Source organism: Tamandua tetradactyla, chromosome 8, assembly GCF_023851605.1.
Source record: "Tamandua tetradactyla isolate mTamTet1 chromosome 8, mTamTet1.pri, whole genome shotgun sequence".
In the NCBI taxonomy this organism is placed as follows: domain Eukaryota; kingdom Metazoa; phylum Chordata; class Mammalia; order Pilosa; family Myrmecophagidae; genus Tamandua; species Tamandua tetradactyla.
The window spans coordinates 54,500,539-54,512,551 of NC_135334.1; the positions used below are offsets into that span (position 1 = coordinate 54,500,539).

At 38.4% G+C, this 12,013-nt stretch overlaps 1 pseudogene; it reads right to left on the minus strand.

The window, feature by feature from the left end:
• Positions 1–215: 215 nt before the first annotated feature.
• On the minus strand, positions 216–8,903 carry LOC143643410 (polyadenylate-binding protein 1-like; annotated as a pseudogene).
• Between the last annotated feature and the right edge of the window lie 3,110 nt (positions 8,904–12,013).

Consider the following 12,013-nt stretch of genomic DNA (forward strand, 5'->3'; position numbering starts at 1 on the left):
TTTGGGTTGTTGCTGTTAAATCAATTTGTAATCTAGGACTAGCATCATGCTTGCTAGACATGGCATTTGCTCGATGCCTGAGGTTCAAAGTTTCCTTTCCTTTTCAAATTGATTTTATACTTTGCAATGTTTTTTTTCCACAATATATAAGTTTTTAATGTTTAGATATTTTTCTTCACTGAAGCACAAGTTTCTTTTGTGGTCTCTGGTCAATCTTAAACAGTTGTTACACCAGTGGCATTGTTGACTGCTTTCTGGACAGGATCTTTAGCTTGGCCACAGCTTATCCTTAGAATGGGGAGACTCTTAAGATTCAAGCATATGAAGAAGTTCAGAATTATCAGTCTTCAACAACATGCCAGTGATTTTACCAGCAATGGCTTCTAGGGTGCATAGCTTGAATAAAGGGAAAGAACCATTTACCCAACATCTGCCTTTTGCTCTTGAGGAAGGGCAGATACCAACATGGGAGCAGTCAAAGGTTCCTAATCTTGTGAATGAACAGTAAGCTGCTGCATTGTAACTTGTGGCTGTGCATTAGGATATTGTGGTGGATTGTGGACTCCCACAGCATATTTAAACTGTGGAACAGTGTAGACAGCAAGAGTAGCTGCAACAGCAGCTACAGGATGTGAACCCATTGTCTGTTGTTGATGCATTTGCAACACATGCTGTGTTGACATAATCTGTGGAACCTGCAAAGAAACTGGTCACGTACTACAAAATGGTGGTTAGAAGTGTCTGGGCAGATAGCACCAGCCATATTTTGGGATGAATGAGGTCTGGCACCCTGAGCATTCCAATGACGACATGGTTTTAGTTGAGAAATTTGGCTAGGAGGATAGTATGCAACATAGTTGTGAGTCTGTGGACTAGTTGCCATGAAGTAACCTAAAGGAGGTGCTGGCTGGTAGGGGTTGATTGCAGGGTTGGGCACAGCTGGTACACTTACCATTCTCTGCATATACTGGCTAGTGAAGTGAGCCAAGCCCTCTTCTTTGAACTGAGCTAAAGCTACATACAATGGCTTGCTGGCCACATTTCTATCATTCATTTTAGTAACTGCTTTAGTGGCTTCTTCTGAGAAGGAGAAACATACAAAACCAAACCCTTTGCTGTGACCGCCCTCCATCATAACTTTGTAGTAGTCATTATACCAAATGAAAAAACAAAACAAAAACAAAACTCTTCCCAGAGACATTCATCATCAACGCCACCAGTAAGATTTTTCACATAAAGGTTAACATCCTGGTATCTGGTAATCCTATCTTGCTTCATCTGTTTAAATTTGGACTTAAGTTCTATCTGTTGTTCTACTTTTATCCTGAGCTTTAACAACATAAATTTGTTTTCATTGAGCTCCTTTCTACTCATCTCATCCACAGCTTTATGTGCAACTTCATGCCTTTTAATGATCACAAACCCGAAACCTTTGGATTTTCCGCTTTCATCAGTTATTACTGCTGGATTTCAGACTAAGAGCAAAAGGAACTTTTGATGTAGAGCTCCCTCAGCCGCCTCCTCAGCATTCTTGGCAAGTCCAAAGTCCCAGATATGAACCAATTGCCACACTAGCTAGCATTGTATCCTCCATACAGCACTGCTGATAACACTCTCCCCTGCCAGTGTCTCACCCTGCCTGATACATGCACCTGCACATCAAAGGAGCAAACCTCAGCAATCTATCACACCCTAAGTCAACAAGCCCCTATCCAATCAAGGGACAACACACCACCTAGTGGGCACCCTCCCCTCCTGGCATCACTTTCCCTTTAAAACACAGCTCCCAGAGCAAAGACCTAGAGCCATCTTCTTTTTTCTTCCTGCTGGCTCCCCAGGCAGGAGTCAATTTCAGGTTCCTACCTGCTTTCTTTTTCTCACTCTCCCACCTGCTTCCTCCATACTTTATTCCTTCAATAAATCTGTTAATCTTTGACTTGCTGTCTTCTGTGGAATCCTTAATGACCCTGTGCCTAATAATTACTTTCACTCTAAGGAAGGTCCAAATTTGCCAAAGAGATCCTTAAGGAGCTCATCATCCATGTACTCTCAAATTCTTTTTTTTTTTAAATTTTTTTATTAATTAAAAAAATTAACAAACAAAACATTAAGATATCATTCCATTCTACATATACAATCAGTAATTCTTAATATCATCACATAGTTGCATATTCATCATTTCTAGAACATTTGCATCTATTTAGAAAAAAATTAAAAAGACAACAGAAAAAGAAATAAAATGATAACAGAAAAAAAAGATTATACATGCCATACCCCTTACCCCTCGCTTTCATTTACCACTAGCACTTCAAACTAAATTTATATTTAACATTTGTTCCCCCTATCATTTATTTATTTATTTATTTATTTATTTATTATTATTAATTAAAAAAATTAAAACAACATTTAGAAATCATCCCATTCTACATATGCAGTCAGTAATTCTTAATATCATCACATAGATGTATGATCATCATTTCTTAGTACATTTGCATCGATTTAGGAAAAGAACTATCAAAACAACAGAAAAAGATATAGAATGATAATATAGAGAAAAATAAAAATAATAATAATAAAAAATAAATATATATATAAAAAAACAAAAAACAAAAAAACAAAAAACACAAACAAACAAACAGACAAAAAAAAACTATAGCTCAGATGCAGCTTCATTCAGTGTTTTAACAAAATTACATTACAATTAGGTAGTATTGTGCTGTCCAGTTTTGAGTTTTTGTATCTAGTCCTGTTGCACAGTCTGTATCCCTTCAGCTCCAATTACCCATTATCTTACCCTGTTTCTAACTCCTGCTGGTCTCTGTTACCAATGACATTCCAAGTTTATTCTCGAATGTCAGTTCACATCAGTGGGACCATACAGTATTTGTCCTTTAGTTTTTGGCTAGACTCACTCAGCATAATGTTCTCTAGGTCCATCCATGTTATTACATGCTTCATAAGTTTATTCTGTCTTAAAGCTGCATAATATTCCATTGTATGTATATACCACAGTTTGTTTAGCCACTCGTCTGTTGATGGACATTTTGGCTGTTTTCATCTCTTTGCAATTGTAAATAACGCTGCTATAAACATTGGTGTGCAAATGTCCGTTTGTGTCTTTGCCCTTAAGTCCTTTGAGTAGATACCTAGCAATGGTATTGCTGGGTCGTATGGCAATTCTATATTCAGTTTTTTAAGGAACCGCCAAACTGCCTTCCACAGTGGTTGCACCATTGGACATTCCCACCAACAATGGATAAGTGCGCTTCTTTCTCTGCATCCTCTCCAGCACTTGTCATTTTCTGTTTTGTTGATAATGACCATTCTGGTGGGTGTGAGAGGATATCTCATTGTGGTTTTGTTTGCATTTCTCTAATGGCCAGGGACATTGAGCATCTCTTCATGTGCCTTTTGGCCATTTGTATTTCCTCTTCTGAGAGGTGTCTGTTCAAGTCTTTTTCCCATTTTGTAATTGGGTTGGCTGTCTTTTTGTTGTTGAGTTGAACAATCTCTTTATAAATTCTGGATACTAGACCTTTATCTGAGATGTCGTTTCCAAATATTGTCTCCCATTGTGTAGGCTGTCTTTCTACTTTCTTGATGAAGTTCTTTGATGCACAAAAGTGTTTAATTTTGAGGAGCTCCCATTTGTTCCTTTCTTTCTTCAGTGCTCTTGCTTTAGGTTTAAGGTCCATAAAACCACCTCCAATTGTAAGTTTCATAAGATATCTCCCAACATTTTCCTCTAACTGTTTTATGGTCTTAGACCTAATGTTTAGATCTTTGATCCATTTTGAGTTAACTTTTGTATAAGGTGTGAGATACGGGTCCTCTTTCATTCTTTTGCATATGGATATCCAGTTCTCTAGGCACCATTTATTGAAGAGACTGTTCTGTCCCAGGTGAGTTGGCTTGACTGCCTTATCAAAGATCAAATGTCCATAGATGAGAGGGTCTATATCTGAGCACTCTATTCGATTCCATTGGTCGATATATCTATCTTTATGCCAATACCATGCTGTTTTGACCACTGTGGCTTCATAATATGCCTTACAGTCCGGCAGCGTGAGACCTCCAGCTTCGTTTTTCTACCTCAAGATACTTTTAGCAATTCGGGGCACCCTGCCCTTCCAGATAAATTTGCTTATTGGTTTTTCTATTTCTGAAAAATAAGTTGTTGGGATTTTGATTGGTATTGCATTGAATCTGTAAATCAATTTAGGTAGGATTGACATCTTAACTATATTTAGTCTTCCAATCCATGAACACGGTATGCCCTTCCATATATTTAGGTCTTCTGTGATTTCTTTTAACAGTTTCTTTGTATAGGTTTTTTGTCTCTTTAGTTAAATTTATTCCTAAGTATTTTATTCTTTTAGTTGCAATTGTAAATGGGATTCGTTTCTTGATTTCCCCCTCAGCTTGTTCATTGCTGGTGTATAGAAATGCTACAGATTTTTGAATGTTGATCTTGTAACCTGCTACTTTGCTGTACTCATTTATTAGCTCTAGTAGTTTTGTTGTGGATTTTTCTGGGTTTTTGACGTATAGTATCATATCGTCTGCAAACAGTGATAGTTTTACTTCTTCCTTTCCAATTTTGATGCCTTGTATTTCTTTTTCTTTTCTAATTGCTCTGGCTAGAACCTCCAACACGATGTTGAATAATAGTGGTGATAATGGACATCCTTGTCTTGTTCCTGATCTTAGGGGGAAAGTTTTCAATTTTTCCCCATTGAGGATGATATTAGCTGTGGGTTTTTCATATATTCCCTCTATCATTTTAAGGAAGTTCCCTTGTATTCCTATCTTTTGAAGTGTTTTCAACAGGAAAGGATGTTGTATCTTGTCAAATGCCTTCTCTGCATCAATTGAGAGGATCATGTGATTTTTCTGCTTTGATTTGTTGATATGGTGTATTACATTAATTGATTTTCTTATGTTGAACCATCCTTGCATACCTGGGATGAATCCTAGTAGGTCATGATGTATAATTCTTTTAATGTGTTATCAGATTCGATTTGCTAGAATTTTGTGGAGGATTTTTGCATCTATATTCATTAGAGAGATTGGTCTGTAGTTTTCTTTTTTTGTAATATCTTTGCCTGGTTTTGGTATGAGGGTGATGTTGGCTTCATAGAATGAATTAGATAGCTTTTCCTCCACTTCGATTTTTTTGAAGAGTTTGAGGAGAGTTGGTACTAATTCTTTCTTGAATGTTTGGTAGAATTCACATGTGAAGCCGTCTGGTCCTGGACTTTTCTTTTTGGGAAGCTTTTTAATGACTGATTCAATTTCTTTGCTTGTGATTGGTTTGTTGAGGTCATCTATTTCTTCTTGAGTCAAAGTTGGTTGTTCATGCCTTTCCAGGAACCCGTCCATTTCATCTAAATTGTTGTATTTATTAGCGTAAAGTTGTTCATAGTATCCTGTTATTACCTCCTTTATTTCTGTGAGGTCAGTAGTTATGTCTCCTCTTCCATTTCTGATCTTATTTATTTGTGTCCTCTCTCTTCATCTTTTTGTCAATCTTGCTAAGGGCCCATGAATCTTATTGATTTTCTCATTGAACCAACTTCTGGTCTTATTGATTTTCTCTGTTGTTTTCATGTTTTCAATTTCATTTATTTCTGCTCTAATCTTTGTTATTTCTTTCCTTTTGCTTGCTTTGTGGTTAGTTTGCTGTTCTTTCTCCAGTTCTTCCAAGTGGACAGTTAATTCCTGAATTTTTGCCTTTTCTTCTTTTCTGATATAGGCACTTAGGGCAATAAATTTCCCTCTTAGCACTGCCTTTGCTGCGTCCCATAGGTTTTGATATGTTGTGTTTTCGTTTTCATTCGCCTCGAGATATTTACTAATTTCTCTTGCAATTTCTTCCTTGACCCACTCGTTGTTTAAGAATGTGTTGTTTAGCCTCCACGTATTTGTGAGTTTTCTGGCACTCCGCCTATTATTGATTTCCAACTTTATTCCTTTATGATCCGAGAAAGTGTTTTGTATGATTTCAATCTTTTTAAATTTGTTAAGACTTGCTTTGTGACCCAGCATATGGTCTATCTTTAAGAATTATCCATGAGCACTTGAGAAAAAGGTGTATCCTGCTGTTGTGGGATGTAATGTCCTATAAATGTCTGTTAAGTCTAGCTCACTTATTGTAATATTCAAATTCTCTATTTCTTTATTGATCCTCTGTCTAGATGTTCTGTGCATTGATGAGAGTGGTGAATTGATGTCTCCAACTATTATGGTATATGTGTCTATTTCCCTTTTCAGTGTTTGCAGTGTATTCCTCACGTATTTTGGGGCATTCTGGTTCGGTGCATAAGTATTTATGATTGTTATGTCTTCTTGTTTAATTGTTCCTTTTATTAGTAGATAGTGTCCTTCTTTGTCTCTTTTAACTGTTTTATGTTTGAAGTCTAATTTGTTGGATATTAGTATAGCTACTCCTGCTCTTTTCTGGTTGTTATTTGCATGAAATATCTTTTCCCAACCTTTCACTTTCAACCTATGTTTATCTTTGGGTCTAAGATGTGTTTCCTGTAGACAGCATATAGAAGGATCCTGTTTTTTAATCATTCTGCCAGTCTATGTCTTTTGATTGGGGAATTCAGTCCATTAACATTTAGTGTTATTACTGTTTGGATAATATTTTCCTCTACCATTTTGCCTTTTGTATTATATATATCATATCTGATTTTCCTTCTTTCTACACTCTTCTCCATACCTCTCTCTTCTGTCTTTTCGTATCTGACTCTAGTGCTCCCTTTAGTATTTCTTGCAGAGCTGGTCTCTTGGTCACAAATTCTCTCAGTGACTTTTTGTCTGAAAATGTTTTAATTTCTCCCTCATTTTTGAAGGACAATTTTACTGGATATAGGAGTCTTGGCTGGCAGTTTTTCTCTTTTAGTAATTTAAATATATCATCCCACTGTCTTCTAGCTTCCATGGTTTCTGCTGAGAAATCTACACATAGTCTTATTGGGTTTCCCTTCTATGTGATGGATTGTTTTTCTCTTGCTGCTTTCAAGATCCTCTCTTTCTCTTTGACCTCTGACATTCTAACTAGTAAGTGTCTTGGAGAACGCCTATTTGGGTCTAATCTCTTTGGGGTGCGCTGCACTTCTTGGATCTGTAATTTTAGGTCTTTCATAAGAGTTGGGAAATTTTCAGTGATAATTTCTTCCATTAGTTTTTCTCCTCCTTTTCCCTTCTCTTCTCCTTCTGGGACACCCACAACATGTATATTTGTGCACTTCATATTATCGTTCAGTTCCCTGATCCCCTGCTCAAATTTTTTCCATTCTTTTCCCGATAGTTTCTGTTTCTTTTTGGAATTCAGATGTTCCATCCTCCAGTTCACTAATTCTATCTTCTGTCTCTTTAAATCTATCATTGTAGGTATCCATTATTTTTTCCATTTTTTCTACTTTGTCCTTCAATCCTATAAGTTCTGTGATTTGTTTTTTCAGACTTTCTATTTCTTCTTTTTGTTCAGCCCATGTCTTCTTCATGTCTTCCCTCAATTTATTGATTTGGTTTTTGAAGAGGTTTCCCATTTCTGTTCGTATATTCAGAATTAGTTGTCTCAGCTCCTGTATCTCATTTGAGCTATTGGTTTGTTCCTTTGACTGGGCCATATCTTCAATTTTCCTAGCGTGATCCCTTATTTTCTGCTGGCATCTGGGCATTTAATCAGATTTCCCTGGGTGTGGGACCCAGCAGGTTGAAAGATTTTTCTGTGAAATCTCTGGGTTCTGTTTTTCTTATCCTGCCCAGTAGGTGGCGCTCGTGGCACATGTTTGTCTGCAGGTCCCACCAGTAAAAGGTGCTGTGGGTCCTTTAACTTTGGAAAATTCTCACTGTGGGGGAGGGTCGCCAGCCGAAGCGGCTTGGGGGAGCTCCAATTCAAATCTCCCAGCCGGCCCGGGAATCCGCATGTGGGGGGGGGCGTCGGCCTCTGCAGCTTGGGGGAGTGCCGATCCAACGTTCCCAGCCGGACTGGGAGGCCACGCTTGGAGGGGGGTGCCGGCCACCGTGGCTTGAGGGGACCGCCTGTCCAATTCTCCCAGCTGGCCTGGGAAGGAGGGAGGGAGGGACTCCGGCCGCCAGCCACCCCGGCCCGGGGAAGCGCGCGCCCCTCGGGTATCTCACCGCAGCGGATTCTCCCTGCTGGTTCAGCCGTTCTAGAATGGGGTACGCTGTCTTTTTGGTCTCTGTCGTGGCTCCAGGAGCTGTTCTGTACCGTTTCTATTTCTTTAGTAGTTGTTCTGGAGGAGGAACTGAGACCCGCGCGTCTTACTAAGCTGCCATCTTCTCTGGAAGTCCCTCTTCTCAAATTCTTAATGTAAACATTGGTGAACTCTTTTACCCTAGCTCCAAGGTCGACTTCTCTGATGAGACTTAAATGGTCCAACAAATATTTTGCTCTCATTTAGAAGCATCCAATTCATTTTTTCAGTAGCTCTTTCAGCTGCTTTCTGTGTCTCAAAATGTGCAAATCCATAGTCTTTGGGACAATTTTCACTACAAACCACCTTATATGGAAGGATGTTATCAAAAGCAGAAAATATATCATACAATGCTCTGTTATCAATAAATTTGTCCCAATTTTTAATGAATATGTTGCCCACTCCACTTTTGGGAAGTGATGGATCACACTGAGACCACATAATGCTTACTGGCTTGCCTTTTATAACATCAAAATTCATAGTGTCCAAAGCACGTTCATGTTCTCAGGCTACTGGAAGTTAACCCAGAGGCTAAGGAGCAGCCAGTGAGCATGTCCTTGCAGATCTGGAGAAGATGGGCCCTGCTGGACTGAATTTCTTATAGAACATTGCTGTAGTCAGGGCGGAGTGTAGGTCTCCCATGTAGAGCAAGGTCATGGGGTAGCTGGGGGCACTGGGTTCACCTTGGGATGGCTGCCTGCAGGGCCACAGCCCATGACCTTTCCATGAGATGAGAGCAAGTGCTGGAGCTGGGGCCAGAGCAAGGAGAGGGGAATAGGCTGGATATGGGATTCTTGCATTTAAAGCCTCTTTAAAATTGTCCTGTGGTTGAAAAGGCAAAAGTCTGTGGTTTTTGAACCAAGGCTACTTACTCCTTCTGCCATCCAAATGCAGCAAGCTAAAGATACCACTCCAGACTGCTGTAGCCAAGATCACAGGACTCCTTCTGCACTCAACTCCCAAAAGGAGAGCTTCATTGCTGAGAGGAGCAGGATATCAATGTTTCCAAATTTTTCCCTCAGCTGCCTGTTTCTCAAGCTACGTCCTATGCAGGTGCAGTCGAGAGAGATGGGGACTTCCTTCTTCCATCCAAGCCTCACTTACTTGTGTTTTGGTGAGAAGGCTGTAAGGCAGGTAGTTCCTAATCCTCTCCCAAAGGAAGTTACTCCATTTGCCTAGTATGATGAATTTTACCTTTATAGGCACTATCAAGAATGGTGGAAATTGTGGTGAAAGACAATTGGGAGGAGATAAATGGTACTAACAAAGATACAGCTCAAACTGTAGGCCCAATAGTTACTGTAGGGAACTGGGGAAGAAAACAACTAAGAGGAGCCCTTCTGGGATTAGAATAAATAGCAAACACTGACCTCAGAAACTGTTTCTTCAAAGGAGGAAGAATTGATTGGATTTAGTTTATAGAACAGTTTATGTCCCTGGGCATTATTGAAAACAGTAGAGCAGTCAGCTGGAAAGTTGAGTTTAACAGATAGATCTGGTCAGGGAAAGAATGGAGGAGAGTCCAACTGTTATCCCAGATGTTTGTGGGCATATCCAAAGCAATATATGAGTCTTAACACTGTGAAAGGGAAACAGATTTCACTAAAATAATCCAACTAGATACTAAACAAACAAAAATAACATTAACAATCCATGGAGTAAGGTGGAAACCAGTATGGAGAGTTGCTACAATATATTGTCTAAAATGTCCAGTTTCCAAAAAATCATGAGGCATGCAAAGAAATAAGAAAGTATAACCCATCCACTGGGAGAAAAAAAAAGACAACAGAAACTGCCTGTAAGAGCAACCAGATGTTCAATTTTATAAGTAAAGATTTCAATGTAGCTTTATTAATATGCTCACAAAACCAAAGGAAAGTTTTATTAAAGAAGTAAAAGAAGGTATGATGACAATGTCACATCATATAGAAACTATTAATAGACCTAGAAATTATATATATATAATTATACATATACATACACACACACCAAATGGAGATTCTGGAACTGAAAAGTACAATAATTGCAATAAAAACTCACTACAGATTTATAACAATAGATATGAAGAAGAAACCATTAAGGTACTAGAAAACAGGTTGATAGATATAGAAACTTAAGAACTGAGAGAAAAAAGCATAATGAAAAATGATCAGACTCCCAAGGAAATGGAGACATTAAGTACTTCAATAAATATGTAATAGCAGTATCAGAAAGAGAAGAAAAGGAGAAGAAAAAAATATTCCAAGAAATAATGGCCAAAACATTCCAAATTTATTGAAAAACAAAAACCTACATATCAACGTATCTCAGTGACTCAAAGTAGGATAAATACAAGGAGATCCAAAAAACAGACGCATCATAGTAAAAATGCTGAATGTCTAAGGTGAGAATACCTTGAAAGCAGCAATAAAAAAAAAAACTCTCATCACTTAAAAGAAAATCTTATGGGATACCATCAGGTGTACTAATGTATGTATCTGTGGGAATCCCAAAATGAGAAGAGAGAAAAAAGCAGACAGAATAGCCAAAAAGCAATGGCTTTAAAATTCCCAAATTTAATGAAAGACATGTATATATATGCCTTTGCAAATAGGATACACCCAAAAAGATCCACACTAATATATTATATTCAAATTGCAAAATGCTGAAAATAAAAAATTCCAAAAGCTACAAGAGAGAAATAATGTGCCATACAAAAGAGTCTCAATAAGATTAAGTGCCAATTTTTCATTGGAAACCATAGAGCCAAGATGATAGTGGGATGATATATTTCGAGTGTTGAGAGCAAAAATTGCCAGCCAAGAATTCTATAGCTACCAAACTGTCTTTCAAAAATGAGGGAGATGATATATCCCAGAGTAATTTGGGCAGCAAATAAAATATATATTTTTTTGCAAATATATATATATTTGCAAAGTCCTCTTTGGGGGCTTGGGAGAGAGGAGGAAATATTCAACTTCCTCATTTGGAGAATACCTGATATTCTTGCAATCAGTGGGGACAGCCAAGTCAATAGGCTGATCCCTCAATCTTGGGGGAACACCCCTATGAAACTTATTCCTGAAAAGGATAAGCTAAGCCTATTTATAATTATGTCTGAGTCACCCCCAGAGAACCTCTTTTGTTGCTCAGATGTGGCTTCTTTCCAAGCCAAGTTGGCAGGCAGACTCACTGCCTGCCCCATTTAGGACAGGACTCTCAGGGGTATAAATCTCCCAAGTAGTATGGGGAAGAACTCCTGGAATGAACCAGGACCTGGCATCATGGGCTTGACCAAAAGGGGCAAGAGAGAAATTGGATAGAATAAAGTTTCAGTGGCTGAGAAATCTCAAACAGAATTGAAAAGTTATCCTGGAGATATTTTTATACACTATATAGATATCCCTTTTTAGTTTATGGTGCATTGGAGTGGCTGGAGGAAAGTACCTGAAACTGTTGAGGTGCATTCCAGTAGCCTTAGCTTACAAGCTTACAGTTTTGAGACTGTGAAAATGTCCAAGTCAAGGCATCAAGTAATGCTTTCTTCTTGAATACCAGTTGCTGGCGATCCTGGACTCCTTTGTGACACAGCAAGGTACACGGTAATGTCTTCTGGTCTCCCCCTTCTCTTCTGAGTTTTATTGCTTACAGCTTCTTGCTTCCATGGCTTTTATCCTTTGTCTGAATTTTGTTCTCTTATAAAAGACTTCAGTAAAATAATTAAGGCCCCTGAATGAGATGGGTCATACCTTAACTCAAGTAGCCTCCACAAAAGATTCTACTTATAATGAGTCCATATCTAC